Source organism: Passer domesticus, chromosome 5 (genome assembly GCF_036417665.1).
Source record: "Passer domesticus isolate bPasDom1 chromosome 5, bPasDom1.hap1, whole genome shotgun sequence".
In the NCBI taxonomy this organism is placed as follows: Eukaryota; Metazoa; Chordata; class Aves; order Passeriformes; family Passeridae; genus Passer; species Passer domesticus.
In genome coordinates this window covers 75,342,729-75,364,115 of record NC_087478.1, presented here as the reverse complement: position 1 = coordinate 75,364,115, position 21,387 = coordinate 75,342,729, and the positions used below count along the sequence as shown (strand labels likewise).

General features: G+C 40.4%; 1 protein-coding gene across 2 annotated transcripts in view; it reads left to right on the top strand.

Moving 5' to 3' along the window:
* LOC135301016 (Krueppel-like factor 16) overlaps positions 1 to 21,387 on the top strand; it is a 263,897-nt gene that overhangs the window by 207,100 nt on the left and 35,410 nt on the right. For both annotated transcript variants that reach the window (XR_010362771.1, XM_064421136.1), the window contains 2 exons: positions 11,814 to 11,896; positions 13,979 to 14,101. The gene's annotated coding sequence lies outside the window, so the exon portion shown is untranslated. The remainder of the gene's footprint in view (positions 1 to 11,813; positions 11,897 to 13,978; positions 14,102 to 21,387) is intronic.

Sequence of the window (21,387 nt, the reverse complement as noted above, 5' to 3'; positions counted from 1 at the left end):
TGTCATTAAAAAAAAAGTAAGCAAAATCCCCTCAGCCATTTTTTTTTTATTTATAACATAGTTTTTCTGTTAAAGGGTAATTGGAGTTAGAAAGTTGTAGGTTTGTTTTTTAGGTGGTTTGTGTTTTCGTCTCCTCCCAGGAAACAGCGTGAAATCTCTAAATCTCTAAACTGGTAATTAGGCAGGTACCTAAATTTTTAATGAGTAGCATGTGCTTTGCAATTTTTCCTGAAGATTTGCATATTTGCTTCTTAGGACCTATCAGGTGCTAATACTTTTACAAGGAGGCTGGTGGACACACACTTGAAGGAAATACGTGCTTACTAATTCTTGGTGTTTTTTGCTTTTATCAGCTCTGGTGTTGCTTTGTTCAGCTCTAGCTGTCCCTGGCTTATTACACACAAGACAGTGAAATTTGAATCCAAAGTCACTTGCAGGATGGAGGTGTAGGCTCCATTCTTTAAGTGCTCATTTGCTGGTTATCTTGCAAGTGCTCTCAGAGCTGTGCAGAAGACTGTGAAGTTTCCTAATAGAAAACACTGGTGTCTTGACTTTCAAGGGAAGAATGTGGTTAAGATTACAGTGACTGAGTCAGTGTCAATGGGTGGTCCTGGGTCCATGTGGCTCCCAGAAAAGAGTGTCTGCTCAGATGGGTGATGAGCTGGGCTCACCACAGTCAAACAGCTGGGAAAGGGCTGCCCTGGACTATAATTTTGCCTGCTCAGTGGTCGAATGCTGTCAGGTGGCTCCTCGGTGCTTCTTGGCTTTAACTTTGCTGTAAAATAAGATAAAGGGTTTGCTTAAAAGCTGGGCCATTGTAGAGCTGCACGCTCCTTTTGTCCCCTTGGGTCACTGCCTTTCCCTCAGCGCGTTCCCATTGTCCTGTTCAGTGAGAGTTACAAAATGTCTGCCTCACTCCCACCGCCATTTTGTAGCCTGATTGTTGGATAATTAAGACTGTGAGAAGTGGAAAATAAACAGCATGGCGTGGGGGAGCTTTCAAAAGGAGCACCAAATCTGCATGTTTTGTTTAGATGTTTAATTGTTGCCGACTGGCTGCGTTTAAACAAGTGACTTTACAGTGTCTGGAAGAAAAGAGGCTCCCAAATTTGAGGAGCTGACCTTGGGTTGATGCCATCAACTGTTCTTTTCTATTGGCACGAACGTGCTGCTGGCAGGGTCTCCCTGTAGCTGCAGTCTCTCACCCAGCCCTGAGTCAGAACCTGCTTTCACTGTGCTGGGCCACCCAATTGTGGCACTGTTGTGGTTTAACCCCACGTGGCAGCTCAGCCCCACTCCCTCCCCTGCCATGGGTCTGGGCAGACAATCTGAAGGGTAAAAGTGAGAAAACTGGTGGGATGAGATAAATACTAAAAGAAAAAGCAAAAGTGTGTGCACAAGCAAGGCAAAACAAGGCATCCATTCCCCTCTTGCCTTGGACAGGCAGGTGCTCAGCCATCCCAGGAAAGCTGGGCTCCATCACAGGTCACAGTCTCTTGGGAAAACAAACTCCATCACTCCAAATGTCTCTCCCTTCCTCCTTCCCCCAGCTTTGTGTACTTTGGCTGAGTGACACCTCACGGTCTGGGATGTCCCTGTGGCCAGCTGGGGTCAGCTCTCCTGGATGTGTATCCTCCCAAGGCCTTGTGCCCCCCAGGCCCAGCACTGGTGGGGTGGGAGAGGAGCAGAAGAAGCCTTGGCTCTGTGCATGCCTAAGCTAAATAATAACTAAAACATCCCTGTGCTATCAGCACTGTTCCAGCACAAATCCAAAACACAGCCACTACCAGCTACTGGGAAGAAATTTAACTCAACCCAGCCAAATCCAGCACAGCCATTTATTCCAAATATTTTTGCAGCCCCTTCAGTAATCAAGATTTGATTGAGAAAATATAGGATATTTAAAAATAAGAACCTTCAAAATAGCTGTAATTAAGCTTCTCCCATAGAGCAGCACATAATATTGTTCAGGGGAAAAAAAGCAGCAGGGTAGAGTACAAATATACTGAAATCAAACTAAAAATGTGTGATAGGAATTGAAGGGACACTGTGGAGTTGTTCATGTCATCCTAGGGATGCAGGATACCACCTGTGTGAGGAGCAAAGTTAGTGGCATTTACTCTGTTTCTCTGTGAAATGCTCTGGTTTGTGCATGTAACATGGGCAAGGGCACTTTACATTCACAGGAGGGTGCACATTCAAAGCTGTTTAGAATTCTGCAATATCTTAATAGTTGAGCCCAGTATCAGAACAGTACTTATATTTTTAAAATGCAATCAATAATTTTAATACATTGCACCCTTAGTGCCAAACACCTCAGAAAACTATGTCTTTGGCAGTAAAAATAAAGCATCTGAAACCCCTTCTGTAGAGTCATTCTTCCCTTTTTTTTACCTATCTAAGTACGGTAAAAGCTCAATGCTACAAGAAATATTGGAATTACATAACAAGGAGTAAATCCTCCAAACAAGACTGATTAGCAGGCAGGGGCTGTTATGAACTGAGCAAGGAGGGACAGAGAAACTGCCCCACCTGATTAAAGTTCTCTCTAAAAATACAGCATGTACTGTTGTGTTCTTGGGGTTTGGTTTTGACTTTTGAGGTGGGAGTCGTGTACAGCCTTTTAAGAGGATTACAGTGAAAATTCCTCCTTTCTGTTTACTTCTCAGGAAGGTGTCCCATGTTCATGCTTTTACAGAAAACTCTTCATGTAGAGGTGATTTAGGTTGTAGATAATTCAAGTTCAGTTTCTGCCTCTGCTGCAGTGATTCACACAAAAGCACAACAGAGTCTTGTACATCTGTTCCTCATCTGCAAAATAAGGATTAATGCTTCCTTATCATTAGTGCTTATAAATGACTTTGAAGTTCCTCCAGTGTGCTTCAACTATATCTGTTACTGTTGTTGGTGATAAAAATGTGAAATACATAACTCAGACATGTTAACAGCTTATTAACTGAGAGGATTTTAACACAACTTGAATATAAAAGTATCAGCACCACATTCCAGCAAATAACCAGCTACAGTGAGGACATACCTTTACATCACCTCTATTTTCACTTCCACGTGGGTTTTCTCAAGAGTGAGTTTTTTGTGGGCTGCTTATTTTCTGAGATTGACCCTCAGTCTTGTATTGATCAAAGGCTTTGCTTTTTTATATAGGATCAGCAAGAAACAGTGTTTTCAGTTGTGAAACTGGTAGGACCACTACATTGGACCAAGAAGTTAAAAATTAATTTCAACCATTCTTGTTTCCCCAAGACAAATAAAGGGGGAAGTTTTGAAAAAGATTTTTGGTTTCAGTTGAACAGTAGCCTGCACAAATAGGTGTATATATATAACAAAAATAATTCAATGAAAGCAAGTTTAGTTGAGGTAAAATTGGAGCCAAAAGCACAGATGATGTGGGCACAGACCATAGGTTACAGTTAAGACATCTGGATTTCTGTTCAATTCTGTGAAGGTGTAACTAGGAGTTAATAAGGTTTGCTTTCCTCTTCCAGAAGAGCTTTTTTTATGTGGTGTCTGAAATCTGGCTTCCTTAGGGAATTAATAAGTGTTTTTCCAATAATTCAAAATAACTGCCTTGAAAATACAAGGCAGCTTATGATAGTCCTTCCTAACTTTATGCATTCATAGCAGCAGTACTGTAATTTGTGATTTGCAGATGTGAGTGCATCCTTCCTAGGGACAGCTGTCCCAGCAATCAGGATATTTGAGGCAAGGCTTCTTTAAATCATTTGCCTTGATAACTAAGGCAGTATCTGAAAGGATTTTTTTGAAGTAGCAGTAGAGAGGGCTTCTATTTTGTGTTTGTCTCACCCAGTAGGTCTCCTCCCATCACGTGTTTCATTTTGATCTTGATACACATGCTTTTGTAAATTATTGCACATTTTTATGTCAGATACATTTATAAGTATATATGGGTTTAGTTCACCATGCTTATGTGGCACAAATGAAAGATCCTCTTACAGGGTTTGTGGTTAGTGCATGTTGAATTCATCCTGCCATTCCATGCATTGCTTGAGTGCTCGAGGACAGAGTGCCACAGCAGGGAATTATCAAATGTCTGATTCTCTTCTCACCCTTTTCTGAAAAGGAGATGTTGGATGTAGGAAGGGCATGGCACTGAAAAAAACTTCAATTGTATTTCAATATTTGAAGCACCATTTGTGCAAAATATACCATATATATATATACACACACAACAGAGTTAAGCTCCAAAACACGTTAACAACCTTCATGAAAAATCCCATATTCTTTCGTTAAGTTCTTGAGATTCTTTTTTCTAATTGAATTTTGAAGTAAGGCCTTTCTCCTCTGAACACAGATTGCAAGTTTTTGCAAGTAGTTCACAAGCACTTAGTGTGCCCAGTGTTTGGATACCCCCAAGGCAGTAGGAATACAGGCTAGTGCCAGATGAGTGACAGCTTTCATTCCTTTACCATAGTTAACAGCAAAGGTTCAGAAGTTGTCATACCATCTTTTTACACAAAATTGTAAACTTGCAGTGCCCATGTTTCCAGAAGCAAAAAGACTTGCTAACAACTTGTGCTGCTGACTTGTTACTTGGCTATTTTGTGTCTGATTATTGCTTCTTGACATTACTTTACCAGAGTCATTAATTTAAAAGATCTCCGGGAGAAAACCTCAAGCAAATGACAGTATTTTAAGGTCCTTACCATTGTTTCCCTTTGATATTAGACACCTGTTTTCATCTAGCAAGAAGGGTTTTTTAGCTTCTTAGCTTTATTAGGTCACACTAATAGATCTGCTTAAGATCTACAGCTACAAGCCTTTAAAAATTATGTTGCACACCATATTGTCTTCATATCTAGATTGATGGTTTTGGGGAGACAGCCCTTCCTGAGAGCATGTGTTATTAGAGAAGATAGAAATGAGTTATTTGTGTATTCTCACATGCCTTATTAAAGCAGCCCTATGTATTATGTCCCTGTCTTACTCTAGATGTTGCAAAATACTTATTCTTCATCAGTTACCATGCAGTGTGGATAGCTAAAGTCATGACAATCCTGTTCATCCTTTCAGTTCTAATACTTGGTAGTAGGTTATGTTTATGTTAGAAAGATCATAGTTTTTCTTACATGAATTACCAAGTACATGAATGTAGTAATTGTTATTCAGAGCCTAGATGATTCATTATTGATAGAAAGTGGTGTTCCTTTCTTAAAAGAAAGGATTGTTCATTTGGAATGTTCAGTGTTACAGTTGTCTTTCTGATGAAAATTATTTGGGGTTTGGTTTTCTTTTCAGCAGCTAAGGATCATTCTAGCAAAAAATATTGGTGATCCACAACAGAGCACTTTCCACATCAGATATCTAGATTACAAAGTGTTCTGGGATTATCATAATCCCATATGTTCTTAGAGGATAATTACTACCCTGTAGACTTGGTATGTCCCAGCCTATCATCCACATTTTGTTTAAGAGTGTGTGGTTTTTTTTGTTTGCTTTTGTAAAGGTGCTTTCTATGCACTGTTGATGCTGCAAGACGTAGAAATTAGGAGACTTGTATATTAGCATTCCATAGCACAATAAAAGATTGGGGAAAATGTGTGTTTGCCAGCAGAACTGGTATCCAAAATCTGTGCATGTATAATACATGGAATTACAATGAAAATATTTAAAATACAAGGTAATAGTTAAATGTAGGGGGGGTGTTATGGTTTTAGATTTCTTAGGTGTTATATCTTTTAATATTTGACTTGCTGTATAAATTGGGGAGGGGGTCGGATGTTGGGATTGTTTTGAGTTTGGGGAGGTTTTTTGTTTCAGGTTTTGGAGGTTTTTTGGGGGTTTGATTTTGGTTTTGCTTGGCTGGGTGGGTGGGGTTTTTTTTTTCTTCTTGTACTTGCTTGTTTATGTATTTTACATAAAATGTAAAGGTTCTGACTTTCTGGCCAGAGCAGACAGAATTACTTGATGCTGAGAACCTTGTTAATTTTAGGGCCCATTTTCACATGGAGATCGGCTTTTATTCCCCCTCTCAGTCTTTATTCTTGATTCAGTTGTTAGTAAGGTTTACTGAGCAAAAACACTGGGTGTATTATGGGAGGAAATCCAATCAATGCAGCACCAAGGGACAGTCCTTCAGAGTCCTCCCTATGGCTGTGAGCCAGACTGGAGGTTACTACGAGGTTACTCTGTCTGCCTTTAACCAAAATACCCATCTACTTCTGAAAAGGCTGCTGGCCACCCCAAACATGTGTAACAGAAGCCTCATTAATATGAGCTCCCAATATATATCTATACACCTGTTGTGGCAGCCCCCAGCACAGGGGCTGTGTTTCCTATTTTAAACACTTTGCATGGCTGTCTGCATTCCCTGCTGTCTGCAGTTGCTGTGCTGTGCTGCTGCAGGGCAGCTCACAGGCGGTACCTTCGGGGAATGCAGGAGGCTAAAGAAAGTGGTGGCAGATGTCAGTGGGCCTTGCCAAATGCTAGCTTTCAACTCAGATTGTCTGAAAGATTCACTGGCTAATCCAGACTTTGTGATACAGAAGTATCCTCATTAGTCATGGCTTTAAGTGTGCATTTCTTTAATGCCTGCTTCTTTTTCAGGTATTGATGCAGAGAATTGCATTGGCATATGTGTAGGAAATCTTTATTTGTTTTGCAAGACTGCTTCCTAGCAAACCCCAGCCCTCCTGTATGCAGAGTTTAACTCTTCTTGGAGTTGAATTATCAGAAAGATACAGCACTTCCTTAGGGCTTTTACCTGTTTTGGCTCTGAGTTCTAATAAATCATTTGGCAGCAAAATGACTCCAAGATAAACTTCTCCCCTTTGATGAAATATTTGTTCAGCACATTCTACAATATAGTTTATGTCAAGAGTTATATGTCTTCCTTGTTAAAGACAAAAAACAAAGGATCAAAACCATTATCAGACACCACTGCTAATTCAGCAGAGGCACAAAAACTTCACACAGCCAGTAAGCCATATATTTTCTGGCCACCTTGCTTCCTGACAAACACATTGGGAACTGGCTGCCAGTACTTTTAGCCCATGCCATACTTTGTGTAAAAGAACAGTGAGCTCTTAAGGAAAGTATACTGTTCCCCTAAGCTGGTCCTGAGGCGCCTCAGGTGCTCCTCCTTGCACACAGGTGATTTCCAGGGAACACCCTCTCCTCAGTTGTGTGGCTCCTGTTGCACCATGAGTGGACTGAAATATCTGCAAGCAGGCACACCTCACACCTCCTGTTGCATTCACAGTTTTCATCGTTGCTCTCACAGGGCCTCATTGATAATGCCTGCATTTTGGTTTTGTTTCTTAAGGTTTTCCATGGAAATTTCTGGTAAGTTTTGAATCCTATCACCAGGTACTGATGGCTAAGAAGAGGCTGCAGTGCTAGTGGCAAGGAGCTGCAGTGAATCAGAGACCCTGAAGGAGCTTCATTAGCTCTGCTTCAGTTTCAGCTCATATCTGTCTGAAGTGATACTTCCTGCCTGTACCATGTTACAGCATTTGATTGTGAATTGTAGCCTGAGAAGCATGTGGCAGTTTCAAGATGCATGTGTGTTAAGCAAAACTTTGAGAGAAGCAGTCTCCTCAGTTAAAAATCCTAAGAACATAACAATTATGGGCCACAGAAGGGTCTTTCTGGCCTGCTGTGTTGTTTTTGTGATTAGTTGTCTGTGCTCATGGAAAATATGCAAGTGCTAAGTTATGGAATAAATAGGCAGAAGTGTTGTGGTTGATGAACTCAGTCACTGCATATAGAAAATCCCTCTGGACTGTAGGTACAACTGGTCAGAGAATTCTTAGGCAAAAGCCTGGATTTGTATGGTTGGATCCACAGTCACATACTGGGCATAGGGACCAGCCACAGCACAAACACCAGACAAGTCTGGGACTAAGCCCATGGGTTCCAGCCATTTGCAAATTTCTAAGGGCATTCATCTTCAGTGACAGTAAGTACAAGAATGTTCAAATGCAATTAATTACTAAGTTACTCTTAATAGCTTTAGTAACCTGCTTCTTTCAATAATTGATTTGATTTGCCTAGGTTCTTTTTATATTATTTCAGCATAAACCCCATTTCTTTAGTCTTTGTAGGTGTTGGACTCGATGTTCCTTGTGGGTCCCTTCCAACTCAGCATATTATGTGACTCTGTGTTTTGAGGACTTGGATTGTAGAAGTTGTTTTCTGTTGTTAGTTGAAGTGGCATCACATCACAAAAATTTGCATTTTGCACTAAAGTATTATAGTAAAATTGCAATCAGGCTGTAGAGCTTCTGGGGACAGGAAATAACTGTAGTTATTTCCTGTCCCCAGAAGTGGGGGGGAATTATATATTATAACTGTAGTTATTAGACACCTCTAATGTCTTTTGCAAAGATTAAGTATTCCAGGAAAGGTTAATAGCCAACACTTTTCTAAAATGGGATCAGTGGTGCTATTTCATGGAGATCCTGCTTCAGTGGGGTTCCAGTCAGTCATGTTGTTGGGAGGGGGGAGTTAATCAATCAGAAGAATAATTTCTCCTTTCTTCCCACAAAGGAAACATCTTGCATTGCTCTACAGTAAGCTGGGGGTTTTCCAAGTTAGCAGACACCAAGTGTCAGTTCATGTGATGTTCAATACTGCACTACCTTCATGATGAGTAAGAGTATTGTTTCAATAATCATGACTTAAAAAGCAATCCTGTCCTATTGCAACCTGCCATGGTAAAGGGTGGCTAATGCCATTGGCCTTCAGAAGTTCACACCCAGGTTAAGCTGAACCAGGTACACTTCATTTCCAGTGTCAGCCATTAGTGGCTGAGGTTATCATTAGTGCCCTTTTTTGGTGTACTTCATTAGTGAGGAACCACCAGCCCTGGTGGTTCTGGGCCAAAACTAAATGTAAACTTGAGCTTAACTGTCTTGGTGTGTAGATATCAAGTACAATGGAAATTCCACACTCTTTCCTAGACCAGCATTGTCATTAGTTCTCTGACTCTCAGACTGGTCCCTTGGCTGCCTCCAAAACTGTAGTTAATATGTTCCTCTAGTCATCTCTTTCTGCTTTTAGTCACAACATTAAAATATAGTTCTTGCTAAAGAAGCTCGTGTTTGTTGTTTGGGAACAATATCCCTGATGTTCAGTAATGCTCCCATTCAGACTAATACATAAACATATCTTTAATTTGAGTCCCATATTTCAGCGAGCCCTTGAAGGCCCTGGAGTGTAGGCATTGTGCATTTCAGATGAAAGCTTAATATGATGCTTCTTGTTGTGCATTCTCATGTTTCATCAGAAATATATCTGGCAATTGTTGCTCTTCTACAGCCAATATAAAAGAGAGAGGGCTTTCTTATTAACTCTCTGGAGGAGAAATTTAATAAGACCCAGTCATGAAAGCACTGACATGACTGAATAAAGTCCTTCATGTCTAAACATCTGCTGGATTGTAGGCTACTGTAATAATGGAATAGTCTGAAAACCATGACTATAAAGTCTCAGTGTGCTACTGTATCAACACATACTCTTTATACAGCCTTAAGGCTGTCAAGTTTGAAGAGTTTCTTTATCTGTACCATTTCTGTCCCATCTTGTGTCTGGACTTTTTTCTGCCTGTAGGTTCCCATTGGCCAGATGTCTGACTGAGACTAAAGATTATTTTCGTGTACATTTTTGTACAGTACCTATATTCTGTTTTAAGGAAAAATATACACATGCATTTTTCTTCTTTATTAATAAACCGAGTGACAATTTAAAATAAATTCTTTCAGCTGTTCAGAATGGTACACAGATGTACAGGCACATTTCAGAGTGAGTTAATAGAGAGCAAAGCATTACATCACCTACAGAGCTGAGGAAGAGGAGGTGGTCTCTGACCACTGAAGCAAAACAAAGCAATGCCAGGGTGGTGGCTTTGAGAAAGATAAACCAGACTGTTACCTCTCCTTGTAGATTGTGTGGGGAACTCTGATGCCTTAATGCCTTTCATTCCAAAGCCAGGTATCATCTCACAGTGGGTAACCCAATCCTAATTTTTAGGATGCTTAAGTCTTTATAGGACTTTGCTCCCAGGCTTGGCAGTGAAGAGAATATTCACTTGCATTTACATCTAATTTAGGTGCATGTGTAGGTAATTGTTATTCCTAAGCTGCTGCTATGGAGAGAGAAAAAAGAGGCTCCTAAGAGATTGGTTCAGGGTATGTATGTTAGAGATGTACTGCAGATTTCTCTCTGAAGGATCCTGTCTGTATCTGGACACTCTGTATGATCCTGTCACCTTAACTGAGACAGTGAAAGTGAGCTCTGTCCTCTCTCTGTCTCTGTCTGTAAACAAAGGCAGTATTTTTTTCTCATTCAAAAGGAGTTGTGAAGGACATGGAGACTATGGTGGTGAAAGTCTGGGAAATGCCAAAATGGGAGGTGTCTTTTGTTAGAGGAAAGCAGTATTCCAAGAAGATTGACTTGGAATGGACTGTTACATGTATACAAATTTTGAGGCTGTTGTGGAGAAAAGTAACCTTTCTTCATAGAACAGCAGCAGAATTAGCTGGGAAAAAATGTAGAAGTAGTAAGAAGTGAATAGATTTAGCATGTGATGTGATGTTATGAGAGAGAGAACAATCACAGCATCACTTCTTTGGAATGACCCAGAGTCATTTATGTGGAGTGTGCAAGGGATGAGGCCCAGGTAATTGCACTGTGAGTTCAGACAGCACCCTAGGGAGAGTTCCAGAGGTGGGACAGGGATGGAACCCACAACCTTGGTGTTATCAGTGCCATGCCCTTGAGCCCATTTCAGGATCAGTCTCATTTGTGAGAGGGTTAACATTTACTGAATATTTGTTTTATTACAGGTGGCATTCCTGCACAGTTTAAGTGGATATAATTGTTGAGAGGGCTAATGCTTACTGAATACTTGTTCCACTAAATTTGGTGTTTCTGCATAGCTTATGTTTCTGCATTGTTATGACAGCATCACCATTTTATAATATTTGTGCCATTAGAGTTGCTTATTATGGACTTTGAGTGTTCCTATGGACTTTGAGTGTTATCTCACCCTAATCCACACTGAGGGGATCTGTGAATCTTAGCTCCTCTCCCCTTCTCATAGTGGGGGCATGAGGGAATGGTTTTTTAGATTCCCCATAGTTCTATCACCATCACAATACAAGAAACCAGGAATTGTTTTTTCACCATACTGTATGTATTTTTATATGAGATAGTAATTTCTGTACTTGACTATGATTACAAAGCATATGTGAAGATATTACTGACACAAATGCCTTATCAAAAATGTTAGTGTCCCAGGATAGTGAGACTAAACTGCTGAATGCTACATTTTAGGAGTGATTTATACCTGATGTATTGATGTGCATGATTGGTCAATTAATCTGACCACAATTAGTCTTTCTACTGGTGATTGGTATAGTAATTTTAAAGGTTGGAAAACAAGGATGGTATTATGGAGTAAAGGTTGAAATATTTTTATCTGGTAACTTTTCTTTAAACTCACTTGGCTGTGAAAGTAGAGGAAACTTTTTTTTTACTCAAAGCTTTCAAGGTTTGCAGCTATTAAATTGACTGGTCTCAGGAACTTGTCATAGCACTTCCCTGAGGGTAAAGTCATCCCTTCACAAAGTGCCATTCATGCCCTACTTACCCTCAATTAAGGCTTCCAGAATAAGTTTTGGGACACTGGCCTTCTTCTGAAACACAATTCTCACCTGCAGAAATGACTTTAGAAGGCTGTATTTAATATCTGTATGTCTGTTCCATCACTCATTTTTTCCATCACTTTTTCCATCATAAGGATAACACAATTTTTTTTCTTTCTCTCTCTTTAGAAACAGAAAGAATGACTTACTGGGGAGCCAAGCTAAAAACTAAAGAAGTGAAGATTGGTCATCTTTGCAGAGGAAATTACAAGGTATGCATAGTAATCACACTGGAGATTCATTTCTTGCTGGTGCTTAGGTCTTCATGGTACATTACTTGTGGCAATAAAGTTTAAAAATAGTCCTCAGAAAGGTTGAAAAAATGTTTGGAAAGGTACTTTTTTCTTCTGTGTGCTTCCCACACTAAGCAAAGCAAACATTTATTTGGTTATAAATATCTCTGAGATGCACCTTTAAACTCATTACTATGCTGAATTGTAGCTGTGTTTCTGCAGGTAAATGGCAGTCACATTCAATGAATTTTTTTTGGCTGAGGCCGTAAAAACAACTCTTCTCCCAACACTAAAATTGAAATCGCTCCAGATACTGTCAGTGGTCATTCTTGAGACTTAAAGTGCTTGTTTCATGGACTCATTTAATCACTGTGTGCTCGGTTCAGCAGTGTTGCCATTTTCTCTTCCTCATTTATTACCATCACAAGGAGATGCACTTAGAACCTGTTTTGCCCTGCATTTGAAGAATGTGTCCTTTTACATTTGTCATCCTGAAGATTTGTAACTTAAGGGATGCAAGATCAGCACTACTACAGCACTCATGCCTCTCAAATATTTTCTGTAAAGTGAATGCTTAATATTTATCCAGTGGCTGCTCAGAGAGCAGCACAAGGCTATATGGCACTTAAGTCCTGAGGTTAAATGTTACTTCAATGATGCATAAAATTTGTATTGACCATCTGCCCAGCACTGAGTTGAACCCATTAATGAATAAGCCTCACAGTATCACTGTGAGATAGGGAATTATGATCTCCATTTAACAAGTGATGAAACTGAGCCCCAAGGGCTTATGTAACCACTTCAGGTCCTACAGGAAGTGTATAATAGAACCAGTAAGGAAGCCCAGCTCACCTGACCTGCTGTCCTTCCTACTTGGACACCCCTGCACCTGGTATCCTTTTCACCATGGCTGTACACTCTTTATGCACAATTTCAACCATCAAATTTTATTGCAAAGAAACTTAAAACACGGCTGATGTGACCTGTGAATCCTTCTCGTCCATAAAGAACAACATGAGACACAAGGCACAAAGGCAGCACAAACAGCACCAGATGGCCTTCATAACTGGAGCAAGTCAGCACGAAGTGACAACAGGGAGAGCTGTTGTTGTGACCTCCCTTTCTGTTATTTTCATAATGTTGAGAGGAAGACTATGCAGATCTTTCTGTAGTACAAAGAGGAGCTCTGGTAGAGGGCAATCAGTGCTTTGCCTTTTGTAATCTTGCTCAACATTTCTTTGATTTCTTTAGTAAATGTCAGGTCACATGCTTGCATTCTAAAGCTGAAGTATAAATCATCTTCTCAAGTGACAGAAACTGTCATTTTTCCTTGCAAAGTATTTTTCTAACTATGTCTTATGTAACTGTTACAGTTGTTGACATTTTTCTTAAAAGCCCTATTGGTTTGACACTCAGGATTCTGTATAAAGCTATAGACTTGGATAGAGAATTCTTCTGCCTTTGTTTGTATCTCTTTTCCTTTCCCATGAGCTGAAGAAAGAAATATTATGCAACTCTGAGTCATGCTGTAGAAAGGTGTTGTATTTTTAATATCATTAGAATTTTAAAAGAAGGAGAAAGATAAACCTTAGCATAGTGAAACCAAGAGTTAATATGCCTTAATTATAGAAAGTGGCTATTAAATTTTGATGGGATGCTATGACTGATACTTCAAATAAAATGTTGATGTAGTGAAGCGGGGAGTGTCAATAATGAGTTGAGTACTAGAGAAAGGCTGTTGATTTTTATGGAAAATATATATATAAAAAATACATGATCCTCCACCAAAGACTTTCTTGTGGAGATATCCATAGGAAAGAATCAGAGTGTAGACTTCTTCTGTCTGTCTTGCCTTGTGTCTACAAGAGCACAGCCCAAAATAGCTGTGTCTTGGCATAGAATGGGCTGAAAGGACTTGCCCACATGAGATGTTTTACTGTGCCCAGCTTAAGGGTGATACTGATTCCTGCCCAGCTTAAGGGTAATACTCTAGCATTATTAATCTGCTTTCCCTACTCTTTCCTGCCTGCAGAAAAAGCTCTTGATACATCTTCCTGGCAGGTCTTTCTCAGAAGAAACAGCGGCAGAATGTGGAATCAGTTGTGTGGAATTCCTGTTGGCAACACCTTTGACCCTCGACTTCTGCTAGATCCTGCTGAGTGATCAAAGAGAGAACTTTTGCAGGTATTTCATGTCTTCACCTGTGCTAATCTCACCTTAATGAGAAGCAAAGTATTCTGGAATAACAAGTTCAAGAAACACTTGTGTTCCTTCTGAGAGTGATCTGGAATGCCAGGAGCTTGGTCTTGAGTGGGCCCATTAATTCTACTGCATCCAAGTCCGATCTTTTAGTTAAATTTTAAGTAAGCTAGAGACCTTTGTGGTAAATGCAGGGTATTTTAAGACACACTTGGGACTCTGAAGATACACTAGATGTCTGTATTGACATAGTTTTCATCTCTCAAACCTAGCATCTGAATTGTTTGGTTAAGTATCCTGTGGCTGTCGAAGAACATTGCTGAATCTAGAAAGGAAATTCAGGTCTTGATCTAAACATCTCTGCTTTATAAAGAGATACTGTCTAATAGCATTCACAGCAAACAGTTGAACTCAATACAGACACATGCTAGAAGGGGCACTAGTCCCTGTTAAGAGGAGTGAAAAGTGCCCTCCTCATTCCCATGACTAACAGCCAGACTCCTCACTGAGTTTAGAGCAACCTACCCTGCAACCTACCTATCTGTGGCATCTTGTGGTCATGACTTTGGGGTTTGTAGAACCCCAGTTCCCTTCCTGTCAAAGGCAGAAGTAGGAGATGAGGTGATTCCTGTGACACATGTGCCCTGTGTCAGTCTGGGTACTTAAATGATCTTGGCACTGAAGCTTCTCAAAGCTGGTTCATGGGCATTACAGACTTGTTCTCCTCAGAACATAGAGGAGGAACACAATATTTCACAGGTGAGGAAGTGAAGCACAGCTGTAAATACTTTAGGATGCATAACCTCAACAGATAAGGATAGGTCTTGAGAAGTCTTCAGTGTGGATCAGCTTGTAATGTTTTCAGGGAGACTGGCAGCTGAGTTACAGTTTGCCTTTGAAAAGTCTGATGAGTTATTTTAGCATCTAAAGAAGCCAGAAGAACTGAGCTTATTTTTCTGAAAACTTGACCCAAGTATTTGCTCATGATCATGAAAGAAATATGTGCTTCAGCTGGTAAATCAATCCAGCTCAGTTAAATTTCTGCATACCCAAAGGACCTTCCTCTCTCCCACCTTGCTCACGTCCCTGTTCCAAAGATTTTTTTGCTGAGTACTTGGAAGGCAGTGCAGCTCTTCTGTGCTAATTAAATCTTTCTTTCTCTTACTGCCAGCTGTAACAGAGGGAAAATCCCAGTAGGACTGACAGAGAGTCCTGTTGTGCTCATTAGACCTTACTGAGTCTGGAACCCTAAAGTCTCCAAAGGCTTACTAGATAATCTCTTTTTAAGACCTCTGTTGGTACCAGTTATTTCAAATAGCAAATGACTGTCAAGTCTCAGGAATTTGCAACAGTAGGTCTCCCCAGTCACTGGTTAAAACAACTTAAAGAGAAGGCTCTGGGCCTCCTTCCAGTGCCAAAGGGTCTCCAAGAGGTGGAGAGGGACTTTGGATAAGGGTCTGGAGTGACAGGACAATGGGGAATGACTTCCCACTGTTAGAGAGTAGGTTTAGATTGAAAATTAGGAAGAAATTCTTCCCTGTGCATGTGGTGAGGCCCTGGCACAGAGAAGCTGTGCCTGCCCCATCCCTGGAAGTGCCCAAGGCCAGGCTGGACAAAAGTGACCTCAGGATAGTGGAAGATGTTCCTGTCAATGGCAGGGGCTGGAACTGGATGATCTTTGAGGTCCCTTCCAAACCAAATCATTCTGTGATTCCATGATTGAATACCCCAGGAAATCTGCAAAGAAAAGGAAGATAACTGAAATTTGTGGCTGGAGCAAGAAGTCAGAGGGATCATTTCCAGTTGTTTGTTTTAATAAGTTTTTAAAAGGTAAAATATTTTTCACTGGCAGGTTTTTTGAATGACTGAATACACTCAGAGCTCAGTATTTGCAAGGTCTGGAGGAACACATTTTGATTTTCTGATAGAAGACTGCAGTCTTCAGCCCTCTCAATATTAAGAACATTGGAGCCTGGTTTCCTGTTGGTGTTTCTAAATCAAACTTTAATCAATCTTGAAAAAAAAGGACTTTAATAACTTGAATTATGGCCCCCAGTGCTAGATCTTTGATATCAGAGTGAGCCTAGCAGTACTGATTTCCTCACGCCCAGCATTTCTTCTGATACTTTTTGCCACTTGTTAGGAATGTGTATTTTAAGAAAACCTCAGTTTAGGAAGTGTCTTTTCCCAGCAATTTTTCTGTGTTTAAGTGGAACCTTCTTACATCACTCACATATATTTTTTCCTCATTTTGAAGCAAATTATTTTTTTTAGGAACTCCTGGATTCCAGAATCTAAAAATGGAAATTTTGTTCCCTCTCCAAGTATGACACAGCGTTTGTCAGTCGCACCAGATGGGGAAGATGAGCCAAGAAAGCAGCATAGATAGTCAACCAATGTTATTTTTTCATGTTGATGTTTTTCTGTGAGGAGGCAAATGTGCTTTTTGACTCAATACAGTGTTTTAAGTTCTGGCTTGTCTGTTCAGAAGAACTTAGAGTTCATTTTAGTAAAACAAACTGGAGAGATTAGAAAATTCAGAGCCTTTCTGAGACAACAACAAATACCTGAAAGGGGATGCCTTCATTTTTGGCCAAGAAATCTGGTGAAACACCCCATAGCTAAAAACAGGATTTTCCTTTAGTGCTCTTTGTGCATTGTGGTTTTATTTGCTGCAGAAAAGGTTCTGTACAGTGCTGATTCTCCAAAGCAGATGGCAAACAATGATTAACCAGTTCCTTCCAACTGCTCACTCATGAGCAGACACCAAGTTGAACCAGTTATTCATACTGAATTAAGCTTAAAATGAGCTTAAAATGTATTTATGAGAGTAAATGTTCTCATCTAAATGGAAACTTTCCCAGAATAGTGCACTTGGGTCTGGATGGATATCTTTAAGCATATTTCTGGTGGCAGAGGGTATGAAAAAGTAAATTATACTAGAATATGGTTATAGTTCTTAATGTAATTTAAAATTATTCCATTGTAAGTGAAATAGTGATGCACAAGGGCAGGACCTCTGATCCATGTGCATTTGCAAACCTGTCCTAGGCAGCACTAAGTGTCTTGTGTGGCTGCTTAGTCTTACTATCCTGTCTAAAGCTTCTTTTAAGCTTTGAGTGGAAGCACTGCTCCAACAGTAGTATCAACGATTTTAGATTTATGGCATTAAGAGCTAATGGGAAGCACATTTGCTGTGCATTCACATTCCTAAGCTGTTCTACTCATGGCACTTCAAGGCCAAGTGAGGCCTAGGATAGATGAAATTTAAAAAAAAAAAAAAAAAACTTTTTAATATTGATAATTTGAGAAATTGTGTAAATGCTGTCATCAACAAGATCATAATGAAACAGGCTGGGGCAGCTGTGTAGGAAGCAGCTCTGTAGAAAAGGATCTGGGGGTCCTGATGCCCAGGTTGACACCCTGACACCCCCCAGCCATGTGCCAACTGCATCTGGGACTGCATGAGCAAAACAGAGCAGTGACCTCCCTCTTCACAGCACTGCCTTGGAATCACAGAACAGTTTGGGTTGTTGGGAGGGACCTTAAAGATATCCAGTGCCACCCCCTGCCATGGGCAGGGACATCTTCCACTATCCCAGGCTGCTCCAAGCCCTGTCTGACCCGGCCTTGGGATGGGGCAGCCACAGCTTCTCTGGGCACCCTGTGCCAGGGCCTGACCACCATCACAGGGAACAATTTCTTCCCAATATCCCATCAAACCTTGTCCTCTCTCACTTTGAAGCCATTCCCCCTTGTCCTGTCACTTCAGGCTGTTATAAGTAGTCCTTCTCTGTCTTTCCTGAGGGCACCCTTCAGGTCCTGGGACAATGAAGTCACCCCAAAGTTTCTCTTCTCCAGGCTGAACAATCCCAGTTCTCTCAGCCTTTCTCCATAGCAGAGCTGCTCCATCCCTCTGGTCAATGATGTGTCCAGTTTGGGAGCAAGAGAGGCACCAGCACTGTCAGAGCTCACATGCACTGAGCCAGCCAGTGCCACCAGGCTGCTCAGAGCTGGGAGAGCTGGGTCTGAGCAGGCAGGGGGGCACAGAGAGCTGGGTCTGAGCAGGCAGGGGGGCACAGAGGGCACAGAGAGCTGGGTCTGAGCAGGCAGGGGGGCACAGAGAGCTGGGTCTGAGCAGGCAGGGGGGCACAGAGGGCACAGAGAGCTGCAGTGCTGCCTGCAGCTGCCTGGCCCCACGGTGAGAGGCTGGAGCTCGGCTCTTCTCAGAGCTGCACAGCAATAGAGCAGGGGCTGAAAGCCACAAGTTGGAGCAAAGGAAATTCCAGTCAGATACAAGGAAAATCTTTTAACCAAAGAGTGGTCAAAGGCTGGAAGGGGTGCCCAGAGAGGCTGTGAGTTTTCCATGCTTAGAGGTAGCCAAGATTCAGTTGGGTGTGTGGCTCAGCAACCTGATTAATTAGACCTGCTTTGAACAGGAGATTGGACTGGATGCTTTCAGGGGCCCTTCCTACCTGGATTATTCTGTTGTTCTTTGATTCTTTCACAGCAAGGACTCAAAAAAATACTGCAGACTTGGACCACTGAAAGACCAGAAAGGAGCAACTTAAGTTTCTTACGTGGAATTGATAATACTGTACATCTTCCCATTCACCTTCTGGGATCAAAGAGTCAGGGGTTTATGTAATGAATAGTGACCTCAGCATTTTTCTGTATGGCTCTGCCTAAAGGGAAACCCCAGCTTTGCTACATTATATCAAAATTTTTACTGATTTCTCCAGACTGTGAAGTCTGCCAGCTTGAATGGGCATCACTGGAGGGTTCTTTAAAGTCAGATAATGGTTTTAAAGTGGGGAGAACCTCAGAGAATAGTTCTGAGTTTTTCTGAAAGTGTATTTCACAACATCAGACTCCTTTAGCCTATACACATTAAGTTATGCTAGTTTTGGAAATAAACAAAAGGTATTTCTCTCAGCTTTGTACTTGTGTTTGAGTATTTAACTGAGTGGCTGAAAAAAAAGAGGGAAAATTGCATGGAAGAAAAGCTTCCCTATGATCACCAAGTAAAAAAGTATATCCAAGCTTTGGAAAATATTGGCCAGGTCTGACATTTAGACAGCTCATCTTACAGAGAAAGACTGTGTAAAAAATCTGAACTTTATCATATGAGCTTGCTTACACCCTGAAAAAGCCTGGTTTTTACAGCCAGGATAAAACATACAAACTGCAGTATAAACATGCAGTACCCTGGTAAGGGCACATGTTCCCTCACTGCATTTCTCACAAGGGAAAGGGATTTTAACATGGCTTAGGCTGCTTTATGCAATGGCACTTGGCAGCAAAGCATATAGAACCCTGGTTCTGTTATGTTTGGATGATAAAAAAATGTCCAGGATACGTTTCCTCTTCTTATCTAAGCAGCCTGTTCTACTTCATAATGTTGTATATGCTAGTGACTACAGCATTTTTAATTGTCTGGATTATGTGTGAGTGCAGATAATGATAAATGCACACTGGAGTCTACTTGGCCCATAAAAATTTTATGCAACTCTGAGGAAAAGTTACTGTTATTAAAGAACCTTTTTGGAAACCAAGGTGCCTGTTTTAGCAGCCCAGCCTTAATCCTTTCATGGACTTAGTGTTTTGGATGAGTGCAGGTGTAGGTGTAATTACAAATTTTAAATGATCCATGAATATTTAAGAACAAAAATACTGCTTATGCAGTAGAGGTTGATTTCTAGAAAATAATGGCTACAGAACCATTTGGTAATTTTCTACCCTGCCCTTCCAAAAGAACAGTCTGGATCTAAGGAGTGTCTGTCACATGCTATTGCCAGTTCCAGTGTTTGGCATTTGTGGTGATTTTATACTAATATTGATATAATATTTATGTTTTTCTTCCTCATATGTTTTAGCCTTCAGAACTTGTTTTCTTGGCATTTTTTCCCTGTAGTCAAGAGGGATTTTTACATATATGTAGAGAATCTGATACAATACATTTGTCCAGTAGCTGGAGCATTAAAAAACAAGAAACATAAATCTTGGAGTTCTGAGGAGTGGTAATGCTGCTTTTAGGATTTGGGAAGACTTTTTTTTTTAATGGAACACTTACATGCTTGTATGTGAACCATTACATGACATACACCATGGTTAGCAACAGCTTTTGTGTGTCATGGCTCAGGTTCCCATACACTCCTGACAGTTTATGCATATTCATTAGATCTATGACATTTTCCTGCATCTGCTCTTATCACAGATTTCGTTTCAAAGCAGCACTTCATTGATGTAGTACACTGACACATTTTACATATAATTGCTTTTCGTCTGGTTGCATGATTACTTTGTGACACCTAGTGGATAAATTTATAGTGGTGCTGATTTAAATTGCCTCTGTTTTTTTTTTTTTTTATTCTCCTGATAAAAGTTCTGGCCTGGAAACTCAATTCACATCACAAACACATAGACTCTCTTGTTTTCTAGCTTTCTGCTCTTTTTTTTTCCCTCTTTAACTTTGCTCATGGAATAACTTGCTCATAGGCAGGTGAACAAATATCCAACACCAGTCTTGAGGAAATTCCAAGAGTCCCAAAATAATTCAAGGTAGTGAACATTTGAAAATGTCATGCTATTGTTTATTCAGACTTCCTACCTGTGCAGTCTGGGATCTTCACACAATAACTTCTTCTACTGTATTAACTTTTTTTGAGGTGTGCTTCAAGCGTGCAGTTCCATTAAGAACAAAATGTGCACTACCTAAAGTTGTAAAAGGTTGCAAGAAATACTTATTTCCCTATGAGGACTCCTAGAAGTATCTGTTCCTTTAGTGTTCTTAGAGAATGAAGTCTGATAAATAATTAAAATACTATTCTATAGACACAAAAATATTTTCAGAATATTTACATCAAGAGTCTAGAAATGCCTTAAATGCATGACCTACTTTCACAACTAAGATATGTCTTGTGAAGTATATCTTAATTTACATGTCATGGATTCTGTGCCTAAAGCTTATTTCTGCAACAGGAAAATATTGAAATACTGTCCACTGTGTTTGCTACAAATGCTGTGAGATAGAAAAACAGGTATTTTTATATGGCTCTTACCTTTTGTGTTGATAAGAGGAAGGGAATCAATTATTTCAGTTGCACCATGTCTGCTCACTGTGTTTCTCAGTTGATACTAGTAATGTGCATGTTTCTGTCTTCAGAGAAGGTTTAATCTGCTCTTGGCACCACAGATCTTAAATTCTGGAGTCTGTCATCCCTGAGCAGGCACAGAACAATAGCTTACATGATAGCCAAGATAGAATTTAG